The sequence below is a fragment of the Helianthus annuus genome, chromosome 10 (assembly GCF_002127325.2).
Source record: "Helianthus annuus cultivar XRQ/B chromosome 10, HanXRQr2.0-SUNRISE, whole genome shotgun sequence".
NCBI lineage: Eukaryota > Viridiplantae > Streptophyta > Magnoliopsida > Asterales > Asteraceae > Helianthus > Helianthus annuus.
This window is the reverse complement of record NC_035442.2, coordinates 19,881,697-19,895,872: the sequence shown is the minus strand read 5'-3', so window position 1 is coordinate 19,895,872 and position 14,176 is coordinate 19,881,697. Positions and strand designations below refer to the sequence as shown.

The window sequence follows — 14,176 nt, the reverse complement described above, 5'->3', positions numbered from 1 at the left end:
CATATTTGGAGTGCTGGTGTCATAAGATGTATTTTGCTATGTGGGTTCCCACCATTCTCAGTATAATTATCTGCTTTGTTTTTTATAGCTTTTTCCTTATGATGATACGATCTTAAGGTTTCATTTACTTAATCATTTTTTATTTGTGAAACGGAACAAGGAATATACGAGCAGGTTTTGAAAGGTAATCTAAACTTATTTGTGAGTGGTTTTTTTTTTCAGACATTTTGTTTTTTCTAGGTCCGATTGAATTACCATTTCAAAAAACAACCTTCGTTGATGAAACGACCTGTTCTATCATTTTCGCGTACCTCTTTTTTTAAGGAAATGTTTCAAACGACTACGAAAATTTATAATTTCCCTAAACCACTTGATTTCATCATTACAAGTGTGTCTATTTTGTATTTGCCTGCCTTCTTTCTTGTAACACCCCGTGTTTTCGAATGTTAAAGTCAAAGTCAAAGTCCAAGTCAACTTTGACTTCTTTGACTGTTAATGTTCTTTTTACTTTTGTATTATGTGGAGTAAGTGTTGTCTAATGAAATAATCGAATGTTTAATCGATGCGACCGATTTACAACTGTGAATAGTAGGAAGTAACAATGCGATAAAGATAATCAATCAATAATCAAGCTAATCGATTCATCAAACAAACTCGAGACTCGAATTATGCTAACTCTGGTGTTATTATACGTGTGTGTGTGCCTTACGTGTTACTTGTGCGTGTTTATTTATATGTTGGGTGTGGTATTCAAGCGAATCAATCGAAAATCGAATCGAAACTCGAAAGGCAATCGAACTCAATCGAAACCGACATCGAAACGTGACTTATAGAAGATTGTATGTTAGATATAGTAGTCGGGACTGAAAGTAATTTGACTAGGGACTCTATCATACTCGTATCATCGTCCATCGAAATCGAAACATCGAAAATCATCACGAAATACTCAAAGTGTGTCGCGGATCGAACTGGAGACATCCTGATCGAACAGGCCAGCCGATCGGCTAGCATCTTCCTAGCCGATCGAGCAGCCCATTCGATCGGAGCTCCTGGCCGATCGGCTGCCACTTTCCTCTTTTGGAGCCTATAAATAGGGCTGTCATTGTCACACTTTCCATTTTTGGAAAGCTCTGACCGAACTAGCCTTCTTCTTCACCTTTTCTCAGATTTCTCTCAACTCCGGTAAGTTTTCACTCTAATTCTTGTACGATTTTGATCATTGCATGATTCTACACCTTTCTATCTTTCAAAACTCGATTTCTAACCGTGAAATCATCACGATCTAAGTGTTCTTGGGTGATGTCATCATAGTGTTCTTCACGAACACCAAACTTTGGCCTCATTCAGCCATGAATAGCTTAGATCTGACCGATTTCCACATAAACAAACTAAGATTCTTACAAATCTTAACATTTTTATGAATAATTTCCAACTTTCTTCAACCTTTTACACTCGAAACCTTAAAACCGGTAGAAACGGAGCTTGAACCGACTAACTAATCATTCTAACAGTTAAGAGGTTTAAGATTCGGATTCTATATACTAGGTTCACTGATTCCGAGTTAAACTCTAACCGACGTTCCGAACCGTTCCCCGGCCGGACTTGGGTGATTCCTGTCCAAGCCAAAGAAGCGAGTAGGGACGAAGGATATCATAGTTCAACTCGTTATCAAACTACCTCGATATGACAACAAGTGATCAACCAGCCAAGTGTTAGACGAAAGGCCGACCAGGTCAGAAATGCAGGCCGAACGGCTAGGCTGTTCGAACAGCCCAGCCGATCGAACATGCCAGCCGATCGGCTAGCACATGGTCCCACACTTTCAATTTTTATGAAGTATACTATTGACGAAGTGATGTTCGATCGAATACGCTACTCGATTGGTAAACATTACTCTTCGGATCATGAGATACTACGCTTCAACACTTAATCGTTTTTACAACTCGTTCGTAGTATGGAATGCCAGCCGATCGAACAGTCCGTTCGATCGAGCGACATCCTGTTGAGCATCACTTTAAGGTTCCCAGCCGATCGAGCCTACCGGCCGACCGAACAGGACTGTCCAACCGGACATACCAGCCGACCGAACAGCCCGTTCGATCGAACCTGCCGTTCGATCGACCAGCCCACTCGATCCATTCGCACTTGTCTTATTTTCCACGTTACTCATTGTTGTGCTATCGAACTATTCAGGCTAACCCTACTCTCAGCGCTCCCTTCAATCCATAATCAATCACTGTGAGTATACTCGATCCCTTTTTGCTTTTAGCACTTTTGGGTGTTACATACGTTGCTTATATCAAAACACAAACGATCACACTACTCAAACTATTTGAACGCTAACCAATATGCATGTATTACGTGACTTAATGAATGCTTGTTGATTGTGTTTACACGTGGAATGCTGTCTACCTGCCTTAACGACGTAGTACTATAGTTTGGACTCAGCACCCGTTCACACGGGGGTTGTTAAGGACAATTACTTGCATGGATTACGGTGGTAATCATGTATTGCGAACCGTCTTGGACGGTCAACCCGCAGTCATTGGTATCGATAGCTCCATGTCGATAATTAACATGCTTCGTTTTCCTCTGTGTACTTGCTGGTTATGCGTAAACTATTCGAACTCTATATGCTATTATCAAACTTGTATGCTCACCTTTACATTTTATTTATTGACTTTATCGTAACGTATGTGACAGGTGCTTAAGTTGCTAGGATGCTTAGGTGTGTGGTGATGAAATCGAGGCTAGGGAGTCTAGAAATAATAAACAATTGTCTGTAATAATAATTGAATCTGAGTTGCCGGAACAGAATTCCTTGTTTGGATGATTATCTGTAATGACATGTTTGTTTATTCGGGATACGGTATGGGACGTATCTTTAACTGGATTATATAAATAGTTGTTATGGAAACTTCTGAACAATCTGTTTCGCTCAGTGTCGCGCCCCGATGATTCCGCCATCGGTTGGGGTGTGACATTTCTACTCTATTTCCCTTATGTGCAAGAGCCTATGATGAGTTAAGTCGCGATCGGCTCTTGGCGTGTCAGGATCGGAGGACGGAAAGTGCGAGTTTCTCTATTTGCAACCTCTGATGCAGCCATGGTGGTCTAATAGACAGATCTAAACCACGCTATATTAGTCGGAAAATCTGAGCCAAACAAGTTGGTCCATTATGCTAACATACCATTATATTACCTCCTTTTGTAAACGCAATTTGTATCCATTCATATTGATACAACTATTTGACTCGATGTTTTCTCTTTTGGTTACTTTGGCGAGTGTCGATGCCGTAACGAATTGAACGAATACCGGACAATCTTTTAGCTTCTATGATATGAGAATGTCAACCCGGCCACAACGCGGCGGGTGTTACATCTAGTTAACACTTATTTTACATCGATGAAAAATAATTATTTGGAAATCAGTTCGTCATGATACCGCGTACCAACACATGCTAAAAAAAAATACTTAGATGCATACATATATGTAAGCAATATTTTTTTGTCAAGTCTTGAACAAACAATCTCATGTGACATACATGGAACCCACTTTAAATATAAATTCTTGTTCTCTGAATCGAATTACCCTACGTATACAAAAACAAGTCGGGGGAATAGTGCCACACAGCTGTGTGGCACTTCCCTATTGGACCATACAATTTTTAATTTAATTTTACTCCCAGTTTAAAATTACGCTTTCGTCCTTCGTTTAAAATTACGTTTTTGCCCTCAGCTCAAAATAAAATTATAACTTTGCCCTTAGCTCAAAATTACGCTTTTGTCCTCGGGTCAAAACCTCTTTTTTTATTTTGTTCACAGTTTAAAATTACGGTTTCGCCCTCTGTTTAAAATTACGTTTTTGCCCCCAGCTTAAAATAAAATGTTGTTTTTTCCTCTAGCTTAAAATTACAATTCTGCCCTCAGCTCAAAATTACGTTTTTGCCCACAGTTCAAAATAAAATTATGTTTTTCCCCGTAGCTCAAAATTATGATTTTGCTCTCAGTTTAAAATTATGATTTCGCCTCCAGTTCAAAATATAATTACGATTTTGCCCTCTGTACAGACATACATGTTATGAGAGAGAAATATTCGGCTTATTGCCCCGCAACGCGGGCGGGGCAAAAACTAGTTGAAATACAAACAGTCTAGACTAAATAATAAGCTTTATATCAATTTAATTCAATATGAATACAGAATATGAAATGTCAGTCACAACTCACAACTAATCTTCTACAACGATTTTAAAAAATCCTGATTTATATCGACTACAAGTAAAACTATTTTTTCCAAATAAATTCACTTTACGAATACATATTGAAATAACTACAAGTAAAACTATTTTTTCCAAATAAATTCACTTTACGAATACATATTGAAATAACTAATTAGAACATAGTCTGCATATAGTAGGCTAGTGTTTCCATACCTTTTAGTTCTTCGAAGGCAAGGTGTCGCCCGCGACTACCCGAAAAGCTCCATAGATTGCATCTTCTCGCTTCTTTTTTTTAACTTGGATACTCAAGATAGATAATCTAAAGGGTCCAAACTAAACGCAGGCATCTCAGTTGAGCACTACTGTTAACATAGTTCCCGGCCCCGCAACCGTAGGCGGTGGTGGTTTTAAGCAACTTTAATCAGCAGCAGCTGCCGCAACCGACAACCACCACCACGCTCACCACTACTGCCACCGCCACCGTCACCGCCTTCACCCAGCCTGAGATTTCATCTCACTTTGGGGATTTCAACTACCTGCTTTCATATTTCATCCCCGACTTCCTCACCAGCCTATTTTTTATTTCGGACTTTTCTGTAAGTAGATTATTTTGAGCAACTCGACTTCACATACTTATCAATAATCTGTAAATAGTGGAATTAAACCTCTAGGCAAAGTAAAAAATCTAACACATTTTGATGATTGTAACGAAGATGGTACCTTTTTGGTCGGTGAGCCCCCGAGACTTTTTTTAAAGTACAGTCAGATCGGGTCGTATAATCTGAAAATAGATGTGTTTTACCTTAATAATCAGAAAAGCACATATGCAAGCGAATCGTTCTCAGATCTACTCGAAAACGGAACATGCAAGCTTGAATCCTTCACTGGAGCTTCTTGAAGCCATCTTCGTCACCCCCCCTTGCCACTACTGTGATCACCATCGTTGCTCAAAACGGTCATACTGTAACCGTCGTCACTATTGACTGCCGTTGCGGTTACCCGACATAACCCCACCACCATGTACGGCGGACCCGTCTGTCATGTCGACGCTGGGGAGCCATGTGCAGCGCGTCCACCGTATCGAAGCCGGGGATTTCTCCGTCTCTGTCTCCCATCTCTTCTCATCCCCCCTCTCCCTCCAGACTCTCAATATAGCTGTAAAGAAGCTACTATAGTTTGGTCTAAAAGAAATTGAAGAAATTAATGGTGTAGGCATCCCAAAGAATGTGGATAATTTTTTTCCAGCTTAGATCATAAGATTTTAAAAGCCCAATTGTTCGTCATACCAGTAAGAATGACCCATAAAAACCATTTGAGAAACAAATAATTTATAGTTCATTAGATAAAGCACATGTAAAGGAACTCTTAAGTAAAAAATGAAAGTTCATGAGAAGCATCTAAAATCAATTATAGGCAGTGCAAATGACCAAAAAAAAAAAAAAACAATTGATGCTATCATCTCTTCAATTCTTGCAACTTTAAAAGATTTACTTCAATACAATAATGGCTGTGAGCTACTTTACAGGTCTGTTCCTTTTTTTGGTACAAATTTGACTTTTGCATTGAATAAATATAGACTTTTTATCATATTTTTAGTCATGATAGTAAGATATGACTTAAGTTTTTTAGTATTAATGAAACTGGATCATAAGTCTAGAAAATAACAATCTTTTATTCTTGGTTGCAAACTACAAACCAAGAGGGTCAGTGTTCTATCAAATTAAATATACCACCGCACAACTATCCCCTACATTAAAGAATCTATCTTCTAAGCAACCATAATAACAAATATAGTTAAAAGTGCCAGAAATACCATTAGATATGAAGCTCAAGTTCTGCAAAGCTAAGACTAAGAGTTTGCTAATGATGTTTGCTGGAAGCTAGCCGTGAAACCCAACTCCGGGAAGCTGGAAACCAATGACACGTGACCCATCTTCACTGCACGTGACTACAGTCCAGTAATTACACACTATAGTTGAGTTGGACTCCCAATTTAGTAAGCCAATCAGACATTAAAACATGAAAACCCCTTAATCAAAACATGAAAGATGTAACCCAAATAAACGATATCTATAGCAAACCTAAGAAAAACATAAAATAGGAGTTGAATTCCTTACCTGAAAGACCTGCTACCAGTAACACAAACACCCGGCAACAGCTAACCTCCTCGCCGACATCCTGTTTTGCATTCCTACGTGTTGTGGAACCCTAACATCAGTAATCAGACCCGCAAAGCATCGCTTAAACTCCTTGGTGAAACCCTAGATAACTACTCCGCTACCGCCGGCAGTCGCGACTTCCACAACAAAACCCACCCCGCCGGGAGTAGTTGTAGGCGGGCATCTCCTTCTCATTCTCTCTTTGTCTCAGGCATATGTGCAATTAGCACTTCGATGGTGAGCCCTAATCTCCAATAGTCTTCCAATACACCATCCACCGCCGATGTTTCCCTTCGCCGACACAACCGTTGTCGACACCACCAATAGTCTTCCAATACACCATCCACCGCCGATGTTTCCCTTCGCCGACACAACCGTTGTCGACACCACATTGTACAGGGTTTGGAAAAGAGAGAATGTAATGTAATTGAAAAGTAATTTATGGGTTATTAAAACAACAACTTTGGTTGTCAGAACAACACCGCCGCCGCTTGACGGCCCAATGACATTGTCACATCCTGGCTTTTGCAGAAGCGTGGATTATTTTGGGGTGACTTCTTAATACCATAAAAACAATCATAACAATGCTATATGAAAATAAAACACAAGATGTTCATCCATTCATTTAGTTTAATAATACCACAACATCATTGTTTGAAAATGTCGACACTTAAGATAAGTTACAAACCATACTTGTTTAAAACGTGTTCACAAGACACAACAAAAGAGTTTAAATAATACGTGGTTTAAAGACATGTAACCCGTCCAGGTAAGGATTACACCTCCTAAACCTACTACCCTGGATGACATCTTTATTCAACGCAGCTTAACACGCATGCAGACACTTGCCAGATCCCTTAGTTTCCTGAAATACATGTTTGAAAAATCAACAAAAGTTGAGCGAGTGCATGTGTAAGTGAGTATGTATAAACCTTTGTAAACAATGCATTAATATCCCGCTATGATTGCAAACAAGGAAAAGATCACCAACGGTTTGCAAGGCCACTGATATGTGTGACGGTGTAGGAAGACTCAAACCTAGCAAAGTTGTACTGGGCTTTCGGCTGGAAGACATAGTCACCACTATGGGCCGCCCCGGCCTCATGGGTGTGGGCTCGCTACACCCAAATAGATCTATCACTCATGCCCATCGGTCCTACAACGAGGATTGATGGTCCCAAGTATCCGCCTACCCTATCACATGATCTATGGTTCTTTCCTAGGCTAATCATACCAATAGTATTGTAAGTATCCCTTTGTAACATGTATTTCACCCCCGAAGTAAGTAAACAAAACAGTTTAAAGAAAAGGGGGACATGAACTCACAGTAGTGCGTCTCCCGAATCGTATCGCCAACTCAAACTTGGTCCGCTACGCGACAACCTACAACGTACTATTGTCTATTAGACAAACGGGCCATGCCTTGCTTTTGTATTTACTCGTTTGAGTTACGTTACTTGTTATTATTCCAAGTTGTAACTTCTTGTTAAAATAATAATAATTATTTTAACTTAAATTTTGTTTTTAGGAATATTAGTTAGGCAACTATTTCGTATCCATACTTCTCAAGTATTTTAACTTCCGTAATTCCTTCCCAAGGATGGGGGTATTTATACATGTATTTTTGTAATTCTGAAAAATATATTTTAAGTCCCACTAAAAAAATATATTTAACTTATTTGTCCAAAAATAACATATTCTCAAAATATATGTATTTTCCCAAAAATAATATATTTTTACTTCTTTAGTTTCCAAAATAATATTTTACCAAAAATGTATGTGTAAGAGTATTTTCTGAAATATTACATAAGTTACGTTTTAGCGTTCAGTTTTGCAATAACAAATGCGTAACTTAAATATTTATTCCGTGAGAGTTTTGAGTATTATTTTGGAGTTTTAAATGTCAAGGTATTTTGTTAAGTTATATTATTTTATCCTAAAATAATATAGCTAGTTCACAAAATATATAAATATTCACACAAGTGTCTTAGTATAAAATATACATTCTACACATATATTTACCCATTTTATTTACAAAAAAAAAACCAACCTCCGATACTTTGTATTTTGTAACAAAAATTATGGCGAAGTTTATTTTGAGAAACAAAGTTGAAATATACTTGTAATTCTTGTTTCGAACATCTTTTCTAAGTGTTGGAATTTTAGAAAAATTTCGACAGAGTTTCCTTTGTAAATGGAGGTGTCCATGCTTATTAGCATATCATTTTCTTTTAAAAAAATTCATTCAATCAATCAACAACAAATTATTAAACAACATTACACTAACCAAATGCAAAAACAATGCACTTTACATAATAACATGAACTTGGTTTTTCGTAAAAACGCGTAGTAACTTAGTGAGGTGTTTAGTGGGTTTAGTTACCCTCCAAAGGGTGTTTACTTTTATTAAAACCTCATTCTTAAAGATTTTAAGTCTTTACAACTTGTAAACTAGTTTTGCAAAAATGTGTGTTTATTGGATCTTCTTACTTTTAAAAGTATTTCCACACTTGTCTTGTTACTAAAAATAGTGTATGTTTGATAAAAATCATAATCTTTCAAAAACCATCTTTTTAAACTTAGTTTCCTTGGAAAATCATTCACAAGCCTTAGATTTACAAGATTACTAGTTCACTTTGTTTGTTATTTTACAAAAAAAAAACATTTTTCTTTCAAGTCCATGTTTAGTTCTAAAAGATGATTATTTCTTGTAACACATAACCACCTCTCATTTTGTTAGACCATGTTTTTAATCATGATCTAACAAGTTTACTATGATGATCATTCATCATATCACCAAGAAGTCATCAAATAATCATTACATATTCAAAACAACTTTATATCATCAAGATTTCATCTTCAAGTTAGCTTATGTTCAAGACTTATCTTTATGATTTTTAGTGTTCTTAAGTTTTCATCATAATTTAACTATTAACCACCATAAACATGAAGTAAATGAGGATTCAAGAGACTTACTACTAGCTTTTAAGCTAGGGAAGATCAAGAGTAGAAATGAGGTGGTTAATAGCAAACGAAGAAGGTCCTTGATGATCCGAAAGCTCCTAGCTCCTTTGTATGGTCTTTATCACCCTTGTATGCAAGTAAAATGGAATAAGGAACTTGAATGATGATGATGGTGGTGGTTCTTGGGGTCGGCCGAAACAAAGAAAGAAGGAGAGAAGGAATTTTGTTGAGTTGTTGTGAAGATGATAAGGATGAGGGACTTGTGGTTATATACTAAACCTTTCCAACATCTAATTAACCATTAGATACAATGTTCCTTAAGTACATAGCAAACCCATTAAACAAATCAAGAAAATCAAGGGTGGGGTACCACCCTTGTAACCATAAGGTGGGGGGGTCTAGTTGGGTTTCAAGTAAATTAGTTAATGTTCTTGATTGAAATCCAAGGTTAAGTTAGTGTTTTATGTGTGTTATGTAATATATAGTGTGTTAGGGCGTTCGGGGACCATAATTAGCTTAGAAAAATAAAAACAATGCTTCTAGCATTATTTTAGTGTTCCGGGTAATGTCCGGTTGTTCGGTTTGATACTGTTTCGTTAAAGTGCTAAGTTATGTCGTAAAGTGTCCTTTATATAACTTTTTGTGTCACAATTAATTCCCGGCGCTTAGGAAAGCATACAGGACCATTCTGCCATATTTTTGGCACATTACTAGCATATTAAATGCTCAATTTTTGCTGAAAATGCAGAATTCTGCACTTATAGTGTGTTTTAGGCACTTCTCGGCACTTTAACTATCACCTAGTGACGTAGTTTTATGGTCCTCACTTCCCTACACTCCCTACTAGTGTAGTATCCTGTCTCTGGCTCATACTGGCCTCATAAACATTGTCTGTCTATGTGCTGGCATTGTCAGCATGTTTTCTAGGTTATCCGCTCACTGTGTTAACTGTGCTTTGTGCATCAAGTTTGTCACTAAAGTTTGTGTGTAATAAATGGAGTGACAGTATGAAATGTGATGCATATGTATGTATGTATGTATGTATGTATGTATGTATGTATGTATGTATGTATGTATGTATGTATGTATGTATGTATGTATGTATGTCTGTATGTATGTATGTATGTATGTATGTATGTATGTATGTATGTATGTATGTATGTATGTATGTATGTATGTATGTATGTATGTATGTATGTATGTATGTAACAAAAATCAGAAAGCAGTTTAACCATCAGTTGTAATCAAGCACAGTCATTAAGCACAAATTTAATATTAATTAAGTGTACGGATACCTGTAATTGTGAGGGTTGTCACAAACATCACCACCGTCCTCTCTGCGTCAAACCTAGCACCGCCGCCGTCGCTCCTCTGCAACTGTAGTTTAACAAAAAGTGGGGTTGCGTCGCTAGAATAGTCGTCGGTGGAAGGTGGCGCCGGAACCACTGGTGTCGCTCATCTCTCTTTCTCGCACACGCTCTCTCTTCTATGCAAATGTACCGCTTCACTTCTGGTCCAATAACTGTGAAATACCAAAACTACCCTGTTATATTATTCAAACCTTTGGTTTATTAATATATATGATAATAATGGGATTCCCTGCATTACGCGGTGGGAATTTGTTCAGTATCGGTTATGTTTGTTATGATACCGGCACATAAATGAATATCTTCACGTGTTTTACATCGATCGAAAACATTGAAAACGAATATTGGTTAGGTTCGTTAACGTACCGACACTCGTTTATAGCCTTCGACACCAAAGAATACTTGAAGGGGCTGTTTGCCAACTTCTGAATGGTTAAGTGCTGAATCAGTAAGAGGTCTGAACCATTAAGTGCTGAACCATTAAGAGGTCTGAACCATTAAGAGGTAGTATAATGTTTAACCGTTTAGAGGCAAATGTCTGACAAATTCATATTAGAGGTCTTAACCATTCAAACTTAGTATAATGCTTAACCATTCAGAGGCAAATGTCCGAGCCATTCAGACATGTGCTCGCGAACAAACAGTCTGAACCATTAAGTGTTGAACCAGTAAGATCTCTGAACCATTAAGAGCCCTAATAAGAGGTAAACAAACAACCCTTAACTTGAATGCAACTATGTTGTCAACAAAATTTGTCCCGCATGTTTGTATAATTTAAACATGTGCATGTTTTGAGCTTTAAAAAAAACAAATTTAACAAACGTGAGTACATCAGTTTCAATATTATATAGTAATAAACTTTAGAGTAAATTGCCAAAATCGTCCTCGAGGTTTGGGCATATTTGTTATTTTCATCCAAAACAATTTTTTTGTACAATATAGTCCTTCACTTTTGGGATTTTTTGTCATTTTCATCCAAACATCTAATTTGCTTTATTTTTTCTATCAAACATTTGGATAAAAATGGTAAAAAATCCCAAATCTCAGGGATGATTTTGGAAAAAAAGTCAGACGTTTGAATGAAAATGGCAAAAAAAATCCCAAAAGTGAAGGACTATATGATACAAAAAAAATTGTTTTGAATGAAAATGACAAACATGCCCAAACCTCAGAGAGACGATATTCACAATTTACTCTAAACTTTAAGTGTATTAATAATTAATAACTAACTTAACTTAGTATAAGCATTTGAATATATTGATATTTTTTTTCCAAATCTATTGTATATATACTGCTTAATAGAACCATAAATTAAATGCTAACTTGTTTAGGAAAAAAATGTACTCCTTAGAAATCAATTAAACAGGCCATTAAAACTAACATACCATAAAGGATTTGATATAATAATATTTTTGTCACTCAATTAAATAGAAATTTTAATCCTTTATAGTTTTTTTTTGAACGACAAATTTGGATCACTGACGGACCATTGGAGTATTATCATGCCACCAACAGAACCACCCGATCATATCCATCTCCACCCTATACACCAATTCAGGAGGAAACCCAATAAATCTGGGAAAACCCCTTTTATGGGAATCGAACCCATGACCTAATGGTCATAAGCCTTATCCCACCCCGAAGATACCACTAGGCTATAATGCCATGGGTTAATCCTTTATAGTATGTTAGTTTTTATGGTAACTTAAATCCTTTGTAGTATGTTAGTTTTCATAGCAATATAATGAATTACGATAAATACAAATAGTTTAGTGATCTTCCTAGGATAATAATATGTTAGTTTCCATAGCAATATAATGAATTACGATAAATACAAATAGTTTAGTGATCTTCCTAGGATAATAATATGTTAGTTTCCATAGCAATATAATGAATTTTAATAAATACAAGTAACCAATATGAAATCCATCATGGCAAATATACCCATAAAAAAGTTTTCCTATAACTCATTTGGCCCACAAATAGCACAAATGAACTAACAAATCAAATCACCATACTACAACTCCATTTGGGTTCATACTCCCAAATTGAAAACTTAATCCTCTTTGAAGACACATTTGACCCAACTAATACACCTATAATTCTATCAATCTATACATCATAATTCTATTCTAACAATCTATACATCATCATAGTTCTATGCTTATTAAAATCATAGTGGTTGAAAACAACCCAAACCGATTGAATGCCCAAACACATGATTGCTATAACTCTTCACACTCAAATCCACCTTCAATGTATTTACCAATATATTTATCCCAATATATTCATTTAGGTTTGATTTCAGTTTTTAACAAAAAGTTTTAAAAAAATTAGCACATGCCGAAGGTTTTGGTTTGACGGATATATGGATAAATTGAACCAAATGGCCACTAATAACAAAACTGAGTGGTTTTAAAATCTCCTTAACCAAAATTTTGGTTTCGGTGGCGTTGAAGACTAAAAACCCAACAACCCAAGTATTTTGTATTTTCCACCACATCACGCGGACACCCCACTAGTAATTTAATATGGAACATCTGGTTTGACCACTTGTTTCACCACCTTCTAACCCTTAGGGACAAGGTATTAGTCCATTGGATCTTTACAATTGTGTTCCAACATCAATCTCCATCAACTATGATCATGCGAGGCTAAGGTGCTGTTTGTTTTTGCAGACAAAAACTGTCTGCAGTCTGATTTCAGCTGATTTTATGTCTGCAACTGAAGATGTGGTCTGAAGGTCTGCAAGCTGAAAATACAATACCGTTTGTTTTATAAACTGGATATCGTCTGTATAACATAAAAAAAACCATAATACAACCACCACCTCCACCACCACTACACTGTCCAAACCACCAGCACCACCACTCAAACCTGCCGAAAAAAAACACGAATCTGGCCAAATTATCAAGATTCTACATCACATAATTCTCTCAATCAAGCTCTTAGTTTTGGCTACATAGTCATTTCATCAAACAGTTGGTGGGCGCCCATAAAAAAACTGAATTGTAAACAACATACACATCGAAATCCAACAATTTGAAACAAAAACATTTGATGTAAATCTGCTGAAAATAACACAAGAATTTAAAAAAATGATACCTTAAAAGTCAAATCAAAGCTTGATGATAGAAATTTCTTTACCGGAAGATTCGAAGAAGTTTCAGTGCCTGCTAAAGAATAGTAACGTTCTTAGAGCTCTTGAGTTCCGCCGAATTCTGCCCTCCACAACCAAAATCGTTTTTCCGGCGAAATACCTTTTTCCGGCCAGATTCGTTTTTCCGGAGGGTTTGAGTGGTCGTTGTTGGGGTGGTGGTGGGTTGAAGGTGACGGTGGAGGTGGGTTGAAGGTGACGGTGGATGTGGGTTGAAGGTGGAGGTGGAGGTGGTGGTGCTGGGTTTTAAAGAGGGAGAGAGAGAGGAGGAAGATAAATGTTGGGTTTTGAAGATCTGTGGGTTTGTGA

At 36.9% G+C, this 14,176-nt stretch overlaps 1 long non-coding RNA gene across 1 annotated transcript; it reads right to left on the bottom strand.

The window, feature by feature from the left end:
• Positions 1-4,250: 4,250 nt before the first annotated feature.
• On the bottom strand, positions 4,251-6,897 carry LOC110884147. The gene is made up of 2 exons (XR_002560962.2): positions 4,941-6,897; positions 4,251-4,864 (listed from the first exon to the last, which is right to left on the bottom strand). It is a non-coding gene; the product is annotated as an uncharacterized LOC110884147 (long non-coding RNA).
• Positions 6,898-14,176: the final 7,279 nt, after the last annotated feature.